We start from the raw sequence: 10,720 nt of genomic DNA on the forward strand, positions 1-10,720 counted from the left end.
CGAGGGGCCCCCGCGCCCGCGCCCCTCCCCGCGCCCCCTGCGCCTCGCCGCCGCGGCCCGCCGCGCCTCCCCGGCCACCACCACCCCCGCCCCCCGTTCTGCGGGCGGCCCGGGAGGTGGGAGAAGCCGAGGGGGGGACGAGGGGAGAGAGGAGGAGGAATTCCAGACCCTCGCCCGCCTCCCGCTGCGCCCTCACCCGCCCCCGCAGCCCACCGTGGGGCTCAGCCCTGGCCCAACCATCGGCTGCTTCCAGGGGCCTAGCTGGGGACCCCACTTTGGCCCCAGGGAACACTCAGAGCTCACCCTGCCACCGCGGTAAGAAGCAGCTGCCTCTTTCAAATGGGACGCACAGCCTTCTTGTCCCATGGGACCAATTGCTTTCTTGTCCCCAGCCAGGCTCTCTTGGGAACGCTAGGAGGTGCCCTCCAAATAAGGGGTTGGTGGGGTGAAGACTTAACTCCCCCCCCTCGGCTCAGCCTGCCTCGCCCCTCATTTAGGCCCTTGTGGCCCACTGCATCCTTTCTGTGACTGATCCCCCGCCACATGGACAAGGCCTCTGCACTTCTGGGGGGGAACAGTTCTGCTGTTTTCCTCCCTCTTATTTTGCATCGGTCATGTTCCCTCGTGGACTGCTTTCCCTCTTCCTCTCTGCCCTTGCCGTCCTTAATTTCAGGGTCACTGTCCCAGAGGGTCCCCCCCCTTTTGTGTACTAGCCCCAAAGTTTGAACTCAGGGCCTGGGTACTGCCCCTGAGCTTTTTATGCTCAAAGCTAGTGCTCTACCACTTGAGCCACAGCTTTATTTCTGACTTTTTTCTGCAGTTAATTGGAAATAAAGTCTCTCACAGGGATTTCTGGCCTGGGGCTGGCTTCAAACTTTGATCCTCAGATCTCAGCTTCCTGAGTAGCTAGGATTCCAGGCATGAGTCACTAGTGCCCAGCCCAGAAGGGCCTTCTTAATGAAATCAGAGAGGAGAGGTTTGCACCTACAATTCTGGACATTAATATCTAGCCAGGAAGCCAGCAAGGTGTCCAAGCAGCCCTTTCCCCTCTCCCCCACCAAGTGTGTATCTTGTCTGTGTATATTATTCACAAGTGCTATTGTGTCTGTCTATGTGTGTGTTTGTCTGCACTTGTCAGTGAGTCTGTCAGGAGGCCTTGGTCAGGGGCTGGCAGGCCTGAAGCTCATTTCAGACTGGACCAAGCCAGGGAGGATTGCAGTGTGAGTACATGGGCAGGGGAAAGAGTCTGGCCTTGTGCACATGCCTGCTTCTTGTTTATCTCTTTTCCTTCCACGTTTGTCCATCCATTTGCTTCTCTCTCTGCCCCCAGCCTTTGGCTCATCCCCGAAGGCCACAGCAACAGGCGCCAAGCAGGAATGAAGACTTGAGGGCGATCCCTGTTTTGCAGCTCCTCCACCCTGCTTCAGGCTCCCTCAGACTGAGGCTGGAGTCACAAGCCCCACCCTTGGGCAACTTCCAGTCTAACACCAAGAAAGACAGCAAATGATCTCAGGGAATCCTCGGTGAATGATAGAAGTTCAATTTAGTTGTACCCCATAGGCAAAGCTCCCACCTTTCACCTCACTATGCCCTGGTGTGTCTCTCTTGCTCCTCTTCAGGTCATTTTGGGCCCATCCACTGACCTCATGGACTTCCTGTACCTCCCTGGGTGGGGGAAACATGAAGCAGGATTGGCTTCTAAATGTGTCCTCTCAGAGAGCAACCTCTTCCCACGCCAGACCTCCCTTCTCCAGGCCTCTGTCCTGGTCTTCCTCTCTCAGGGGATACCTTTGTTTCCAACCTGCTTTTATAATCCATTTCTAGCATGCAACTGGAGAGTCATTTAAAGGTGCCAACCTGAGCTGGTGCCAGTGTGTCATGCCTACAACCCTAGCACTTTGGGGGCTGTCATCTGAAGATTATGGTTTAAAGTCAGGCGGGGCAGGAAGCCCATGAGTTTTTTGTTTTATTTTGTTTTTTGGTTGTGGGGCTTGAACTCTGGGCCTGGGCACTGTCCCTCAGCTCTTCAGCTCAAGGTGAGTGCTCTGCCACTTGAGCCACAGCACCATTTCGTTTTCTCGGGCTTTATTCGAGATCAGAGTTTCATGGACTTTCCTGCCCGGTCTGGCTTTGAACCGCAATCCTCAGATCTCAGCCTCCTGAGTAGCTAGGGTTACAGGCATGAGCCACTGGTGCTGGCGAAATTCTTACCTTGAATTAACTATCAAAAAGTTGGAAGTCGGCTGGGTATGTGGCTCAGTGGTAGAGTGCTTTTCTAGCAGGCATGAAGCCCTGGGTTCGATTCCTCTCTACCACATAGGCAGAAAAAGCTGGAAGTGGTGCTGTGGCTCAAGTGGTAGAGTGCTAGCCTTGAGCAAAAAAAGCTAGGGGCAGTGTCCAGGTTCTGAATTTAAGCCTCAATACATGCACACACACACACCACAGGACAGGGGCTGGTGAAGGCATGATACCTCCAAACTCCTAGCTCAGGCACCCTGTTTCCTAGCTGGCAGACAGCTGGCTACATGGGGCTAGGGGTGGGCCATGGGCAGCTTCTGGGACAGAGATCTCAACATGTTCCTCTACCAGATTCCTGAGGTGTGAGCTTCCTTCCAGGAATTACTCTGCCTGCCCCCACCCAGATGGATTTCCTCTCCATAGCCCACAGCCTCAGGCCTCAGGCTGCATGGTTTTCCTCATTGGAAATGGGGGTCCTTGGAAGATCTAGCCCCTCCCCACTGCTGCAGGAGCATAATGGCTTAAGCTCCAGGCTAGCCATGGTGGCTCCTACTGGCACTGCTCAGTCTAAAGCTGGTACCTCCTGCTTCATAAAAAGAAAAACAGGTTCTGGGAACTGGTGGCACATGCCCGTAATCCTCGCAACTCAGCAGGCTGAGACCTGAGGATCATGGTTTGAAGCCAGCCTGGGCAGGAAAGTCTGTGAAACTCTGGTCTCCAATTATCCACCAGAAAACCGGAAGTGGCGCTGAGGCTCAAGTGGTAGAGCACTAGCTTTGAGCTGAAGAGCTGAGGGACAGCACCCAGGCCCAGAGTTCAAGCCCCACGAACAACAAAAAAAAGAAAGACAGACAGGGAGGGGAGTGCTGGGTTCTGTGGCTCACACCTGTCATCCTAGCTACTCAGGACATAGAGATCAGGTGAGTTCAGGCTAAAATGGTAATAATGTAAGACTCTATCTGAAAAATAAAGCAAAAGGTCTGGAAGCATGGCTCCTGCCCAAAGTGTGAGGCCTTGAGTTCAAATTCCCGTACTACCAAAAAGAAAAAAAAGAAGAAAGATTAAGAAAAATGAGGTTCCATTTTTCTAAGGAATTTCTCCAGTGCCCTGTCCTAAATGGCATCCAATGTACCAAGATTGTACCCACCTCCCACACTCTGTTCTGACATCTCCTATTGTAGCTCCTTTTCTCATTGTGGTCCTAGGGCTCTTCTGGGAACACGGAGGAGCCTTCTTATAGGCGCTGATCCCGGAGTCCAGAAGGAGGGCTCACATGGAGAAGTGGGCGGGGCACCGGAAGTGGAGGGGCGGAGCCACTGGAAGTCAAGGGGACTCAACATCCTTGGCAGCCAATGGGTTGAAGATCTTGGCTTCCTTTGAATCCTCCCGAAGACCATTCTAGATCTAGGCACAGGAACCTACAAACCCATATGCTCCACTTGGCTGTCTTCTGTCTGGGGTCTTTAGTCTCTGATATTTCAGGTCTCTGGGAGTTGGCACTTCATTATACAATTGTTTTATGTAGTTTGGGTGAGATCTCCCGGTCTTAGCTCCTGACTCACAGAATTGCCCCTGGAGAGGGGACACAAAAGTAGTAAACTTAAAGGAACTGGAAATTCTGGGTAAGGTGAGATTTCCACCTCATCCTTGCCAAGGATGGGGAGATTGTGGGGCTGCTCTGTAGAAGATAGTGGTTTCCCCTACCCCAGCATCTAGTTTCACTCCCCCAACCTTTTTTTTTTTTTAGTTGTTGTAGTTGGTTGTGGGACTTGAACTCAGGGCTTGAGCACTGTCCCTGAGCTTTTGCACTCAAGGCTAGTGCTCAACTCCTTTGAGCCACAGTTCCACTGGTGGATAATTGGAGATAAGAGTCTCCTGGGGTCTGGGAATGTGGCTTAGTGGTAGAGTGCTTGCAGCATGCATGAAGCCCTGGGTTTGATTCCTCAGCACCACAAACAGAAAAAGCTGAAGTGGCACTGTGGCTCAAGTGGTGGAATGCCAGCCTTGAGCAAAAGAAGCTCAGAGATAGTGCCCAGGCCCCAAGTTCAAGCCCCAGGACTGGCAAAAAAAAAAAAAAAAAGAGTCTCCTCCCTGGGCTGGCTTTGACCCACAATCCTCAGATCTCTACCTCCTGAGTAGCTAGGATTACAGGCGTAAGCCACCAGTGCCTGGCTATGTTCACGTTTGTTCATTCTTTCTTTCTTTCTTTTGTTGGTTATGGGTCTTGACCTCTGGGCCTGGGTGCTGTCCCTCAGCTCTTCAGCTCAAGGCTAGTGTTCTACCACTTGAACCACAGCGCCACTTCTGGTTCTCTGGTGGTTAATTGGTAATAAGAATCTCATGGAAGCCGGGCGCTGGTGGCTCACGCCTGTAATCCTAGCTACTCAGGAGGCTGAGATCTGAGGATCGCGGTTCAAAGCCAGCCCGGGCAGGAAAGACCGTGAGACTCCTATCTCCAATAAACCACTAGAAAACCGGAAGTGGCGCTGTAGCTCAAGTGGTAGAGCGCTCGCCTTGAGCTGAAGAGCTGAGGGACAGCGCCCAGGCCCAGAGTTCAAGCCCCACGACCAACAAAAACAAACAAACAAACAAAAAAGAATCTCATGGACTTTCTTGCCTGGGCTGCCTTTGAACCATGATCCTCAGATCTCAGCCTCCTGAATAGCTAGGAATACAGGCGTGAGCCACCAGCGCTCTACTTATGTTCATTTTCTTAATGGAGAAATCCTAGCTTCTCAAGAGGTTAAGATCTGAGGATCAAGGTTTCAGCCAGCCCAAGCAGACAAAATCCTTGGGACTATTATCTCCAATCAGCCAGCCCAAAGCCAGAAGGAGAGCTGTGGCCCAAGTGGTAGAGCATTAGTTGTGAGCAAAACAAAACAAAAGTCAAGCAAGAGCACAAGGCTCCGAGTTCAAGCCTCAGTACTGGCACAGAAACAAACATCTCTCAAGTGTGGCAAATACCTGTAATCCTAATACTTGAGAGACTGAGGCAGGAAGATCAAGAGTTTGAGGCCAATATAATATAAAAAATAATGTATCGCTCAACCAGCCTCCCTTGCTGTAACTATTAACTCTGGCTAGTAAGTATAGCAGGAGATGCTAGCATCTAATAGCATCCTTCTTGCAACAGCTGGTGGGTGCCCATTGTCCTTCATTCTTCATCCTGCTTTGTCCCATCCTGCTTTCTGGAATGTCCCTGGGATGGCTGGATTGAACTAAACCCTACTTTGGACTGTGAGGATGAAGGACACAACCTAGCGATCGCAGATCAGTGATTTGCAAGGAGGCTGGGCCCAGAAGCAGCATCTGCGTGCCAGTCCTAAGCTGGAGATTTCCAGATTTTAAATCCAAGAGAAAGAAACTCTTTTATTTGGGACACTATATTTTCGTCTCTGTTACAGCAGAAAGTAATCCTATCTGACTGGATTCCACAGGGAAATGTTGACTAGGCATTTAGTCTGCGGATCTGCAACTCTCAGTGGTTTGGGGCTATGGGTAGAAATTTGGCAATCTTTCTCAGGAGGTGGAAATTAAAGACATGAGGGTGAATGATCTCACCAAGACAGAGTGAGAAGGGAAGAGGTCTGCCCAGGGGGCCAGCTTGCCACCTCTGCCCAGTACTCTGCCTCTTCTTGCCCACAAAAGAGGATTCTGGCTTTATTCACCTAGTTTCATCCACCCCCTGCTCTCAACATTGCCTTTCCAGACCACTTCTTTGTATTTATGATTCATAGTGAGATAAGAGAGAAGGGAGAAAGATAAGAAAGTAGTGCATGGTGGAAAAAAAAATTTTGTGCCTGGGGCTGGGAAGGTGGCTCAGTGGTAGAGAGCTTGCCTTGCATGCATGAGGCTCTGGGTTCGATTCCTCAGCAACACATAAGCAAAAAGCAAAAAGCCAGAAGTGGTGCTGTGGCTCAAGAGGTAGAGCGCTAGCCTTGAGCTGAAGAGCTGAGGGACAGCGCCCAGGCCCAGAGTCCAGTCCCCACGATCAGACCAAAAAAAACCAAAAATTGTGCCTGTCCCGGGGCTTGAACTCAGGGCCTGGGTGCTGTTCCTGAGCTGTTTTCTATCAAGGCTAATACTCTACCACTTGAGACACAGTCTTACTTCTGGCTTTTTGGTGGTGAGTTGGAGGTAAAAGTCTTTCCTTCCTGGGCTGGTTTTGAACTAAAATCTTCAGATCTCAGCCTCCTGAGTAACTAGGATTACAGGTGTGAGCCACTGGCATCCAGCCTCTCTCTTGCTTCCTTAATTGCTTGCCTGTGTGTGCATGCACGCGGGTGGGGTGTGTGTGTGTGTATGTGTGTGTGTGTGTGTGTGTGTGTGTGTGTGTGTGTGTGTGTGATCTATTCTAGGCTGACCCCAAACTTCCAGTCCTCTTCCCTTTGGTTTCTAAATGCTATGATTACAGGAATTTATCATGATGCCCAATCTGAAAGATAAAAAAAAAAATCACACTGGGATCCAGTGGCTCACGTCTGTAATCCTAGTTACTCAAGAGGCTGAGATCCAGAGGATCCTGGCTTAAAGCTGGCCTGGAATAGAACAGTCTGTGAAACCCTATTTCCAAAATAACTGGCAAAAAGCTGGACTGGAGGTGTGACTGAGGCAGTGCCTCAGCCATGAGCAAACATGCAGAGTGAGAGTCCTGAGGCATTGAGTTCAAGCCCCATTACTGGTACCAGAAAGAGGGGGAAAGGGAGGGAAGAGAGAGAGAGAGGGAGAGGGAGGGGAAAATGGAAGAAGGGAAGGAGGGAGAAAATTGCAAGATTGAGTGTCCCTGAGTGAATTAGAAAAAAGAAGGGAAATATGAGTAACCTTTTTGTGGCATTCAGGAAAACACAGTGATTGAGGTAGCACAGCCTTTAGCCCTGGCAGATATGCTTGAAATCCTATCTGAAAAATAACTGAAGTGTGGAGGTGCTTATATCTCAAGCCTGTAATCTTAGCTACTCAAGAGGCTGAGATCTCAGTATCAAGGTTCAAAGCCAATGTGGACAGGAAAGTCCATGAGACTCTTATCTCCAATTAACCGCCCCCCCACACCCTGGAAGTGGAGCTGTGGCTCAAGTGGTAGAGCACCAGCTTTGAGCAACAAAGCTTAGATACAACACCCAGGCCCTGAGTTTAAGCTCCAGGACTGGTGATCTCCTTGAGGGAAAAAGCTAAGTGAGAGGCCCTGAGTTTAAGTCCCAATATTGGCATTAAAGAACTATTCCTCTTCTAGTGCCAATTGCAGTTATTGGTCAGAGAGCATAGCATTCTTCCCTCTTCACACTGTTCCCCTTATCATTAGCATCTTAGGTTAAATGAATCAATACTGGCTACAGTGAGCTAGCAGTAATACCAAAGTCTGTGGTTTACAAGGTTCTGCCTCCTAGGAATGCTGGGACTACAAGTGTAGTCACTGAATCACCAAACGTTCACTTTTTTTTTTTTTTTTTGCTGGTCATAGGGCTTGAACTCTGGGCCTGAAGGCTGTCCTTCAGCTCTTCAGCTCAAGGCTAGGGATCTACCATTTGAGCCATTGCACCACTTCCGGTTTTCTGAGTGGTTTATTGGAGATAAGAGTCTCATGGACTTTCCTGCCTGGGCTGGCTTTGACCAAGATCCTTAGATCTCAGCCTCTGAATAACTAGGATTACAGGTGTGAGCCTCCGGCGCCTGGCCACCTGTTTTTTCTTTTTTCTTTTTTAGTCAGTAGTGGGGCTTGAACTCTGGGCCTGGGCACTGACCCTCAACTCTTCAGCTCAAAGTAAGTGCTCTACCACTTGAGCCACATGGCCACTTCTGGTTTTCTGGTGGTTTATTGGAGATAAGAGTCTCACGAGTGGTGCTGGGGCTCAAGTGGTAGAGTGGTACCTTGAGTTGAAGAGCTCGGGGAGAGTGACTAGGCCCAGAATTCAAGCCCCACAACCAACAAAAAACAAAAAAAAAAACAAAAACAAAACCAAAGAGTCTCATGGACATTCCTGTCCAGGCTGGCTTTGAACCATGATCCTCAGATCTCAGCTTCCTGAGTAGCTAGGATTATAGGCGTAGGCTACCAGTGCCTGGTTTAAGGTTCACTTTTTGAGACATAATTTCTATAGATTCTGACAGATTCATACTGTCACATATCCACTATTACAAAGATCCTCCTATGTGCAGCCTCCTGAGGATCAGAGGTGTGCATCACCACACTCAAATTACTTGTTGAGGTGAGAGTCTTGCTAATCTTTTAAGTGGGCTGGTCTTGAACCATGATCCTCTCATATAATCCCAAGTAGCTGAGATTTCAGGCATGAGCCACCGAACCTGGCCCAATATTGATCATCTTTTCACATGCATGTCTGCTGTGTGTATACAAACATTCATGTCTGCTGTGTGTATACATTTGGTACAATGTCTGTTCCTATCTTTTGCCCATTTTTTGGGGGGGGGGGATCCAGTCGTGGGGCCTGAACTCTGGGCCTGGGAACTGTCCCTCAGCTCTTCAGCTCAAGGCTAGCACTCTACCACTTGAGCCACAGCGCCACTTCTGGCTTTTTTCTTTCTGCTTATGTGGTGCTGAGGAATCGAACCCAGGGCCTCATGCATGCAAAGCAAGTGCTCTACCACTGAGCCACCTTCCCAGCCCCTCTTTTGTCCATTTTAATGTAATTGTTTGATTTCTTTCTGTTGAGTGTTGAGTTCTTTGTATACTTTGGACAAAATTTCTTTTCTTCTTCCGTGTGTGTGTGTGTGTGTGTGTGTGTGTGTGTGTGTGTGTGAGTGTGTGTGTGTGTGTGTGTATGTGTGTGTGTGTGTGTGTGTGTGTGTGTGTTCTGGGGTTTAAATTCAGGGCCTCGGTGCAGTCCCTGTGCTTTCTTTGCTCAAGGCTATTGCTCTTCCAATTGAGCCACATCTCCACCTCTGACTTTGTTGGTAGTTAATTGGAGATAAGATTCTCATGGACTTTCCTACGGCTGACTGGCCGTAGGAAACAAGTGTTTTGCAAATATATCCTCCAAGATTATTTCCTCGCAGATTTTATTTCTTTTTCTTCTTTATATTCATTCTATATTATATTCTCCACATTGCCTTTTTTCTTCTTTATAGTCATCCCACATCTCCCAGATCTGTTTGTCTAATTCCAGGTGAGAGCAGATACAAAAGGTGTCTTAGCCCCCATTCCTGAGGGGTTGTTGTTTGTTGTTTGTTTGTGGAAATTGGCTATGGTTGGATGGGGTGGTGGCTTCAGGCATCTAGGAAGTGAAATCTTGTTTTCCAGGCTCCATAAGTACAGGAAGACAAAGTAGAAGGGGTGGGAATGGGGCCTGACAGGCAAACCCGCTATATAAACCCAGGGGCAGGGCCCACGGGATGGGTGGGGGCTGATGATATGATGTGGAACATGTAGGCAAAAATACTTTAATCAGTTCAAAATGGAATAAAATAAAAAGCCAAATTTCCCACTCCCTGTGCTGCTCCTCAGAACTCTTTCCACTTTTAGACATCATCTTTCCAAATAATGTTCTTCTCTGTAGCTTTTATAGAAAATCTGTTTGTTGACTTAGTAACTCAAGAGACCATCCACAGATACCTCCTCATGTAAACAAGGGATGTATTCATGTGTTTTGTTGAGAGAAGGAGTCTCCCTATGTTGCCCAGGCTGACCTTGAACTCCTGAACTCAAGTGACTCTAGCCCCCAGCCTCCCAAGTAACTGGGACTGCAGATGTGAGCCACCATGCCCAGCTAAGCAAGGGATGTAAGTCACCTCCTCCAGGTCTACTTCATTGGCTTTATTGCTAACTTAATATTATAGTCTTGTGTTGTCGTTATTTATAGTTCTAAGCAATCTATATTTAAATTTTAGTTCCTTACCCATCAACTTCAGAATGTTTTCAGTTCCAACGGCATATAAGAAAAATTAGTCTCTCTGTGCCTGCCACCTCCTTCTCCACCTTCTAGTTTCTCTTGATTGCTCTTGACATTTCCATTGCCAAAGTTTGTAACATTTGCATTTTGTTCTGGAATTATAATGAAAGCCTCTATGCTTTATCTTCAGGTTGGTTCTGAAAGTTGAAAATCAACCAATGCTGCGTTTATATAAACCCTATTGACTGTAGAGCTGAGTAATGAGAGGCTCCTTAGAGGAAGAGATGAGCTATGACTCTGCACTCCATGCTGCTCGCAGGAGCGCTTTGGCCCGTCCAAAGTCAAGGTCAAATGAATTGTCTCTTCATACTCTCCACTGATGGCTCAAACAATCCTGTGTTGCTTCGTATTTGGTTCCTGGAATAGATTGTGTTGTTTCTGGTTTTCTAATTGCCTTTCTTATTTCTTTCTGAGAGAAGAAACAGATGTCAACTCATTACATCATCAGAAAGCCCACTTTCCACATTCACAGTACCTATCTCTGGCCTGGGTCATAGCTCAGAGAATTGAGATGTGTTGTTGGGATGTATTCAGTTTCTTCCGCCCTCTTCCGCCCCCCTCCCCCCTGCCCCGCCCTT

The 10,720-nt window shown here is 48.7% G+C and overlaps 1 protein-coding gene across 3 annotated transcripts in view; it reads left to right on the plus strand.

Annotated features, from left to right (window-relative positions):
• Window positions 1-89: 89 nt before the first annotated feature.
• Siglec1 (sialic acid binding Ig like lectin 1) overlaps window positions 90-10,720 on the plus strand; it is a 42,436-nt gene continuing 31,805 nt past the window's right edge. Inside the window, exons 1-2 of one of the 3 annotated variants that reach the window (XM_070006865.1) lie at window positions 91-315; window positions 1,139-1,220. The gene's annotated coding sequence lies outside the window, so the exon portion shown is untranslated. Of the gene's footprint in view, window positions 316-1,138; window positions 1,221-10,720 lie in introns of all 3 variants that reach the window. The other 2 variants (XM_070006867.1, XM_070006866.1) reach the window with 2 other exon arrangements.

The sequence above is a fragment of the Dipodomys merriami genome, unplaced genomic scaffold, assembly GCF_024711535.1.
Source record: "Dipodomys merriami isolate MVZ:Mamm:240054 unplaced genomic scaffold, mDipMer1.0.p SCAF_7, whole genome shotgun sequence".
Classification (NCBI taxonomy): Eukaryota; Metazoa; Chordata; class Mammalia; order Rodentia; family Heteromyidae; genus Dipodomys; species Dipodomys merriami.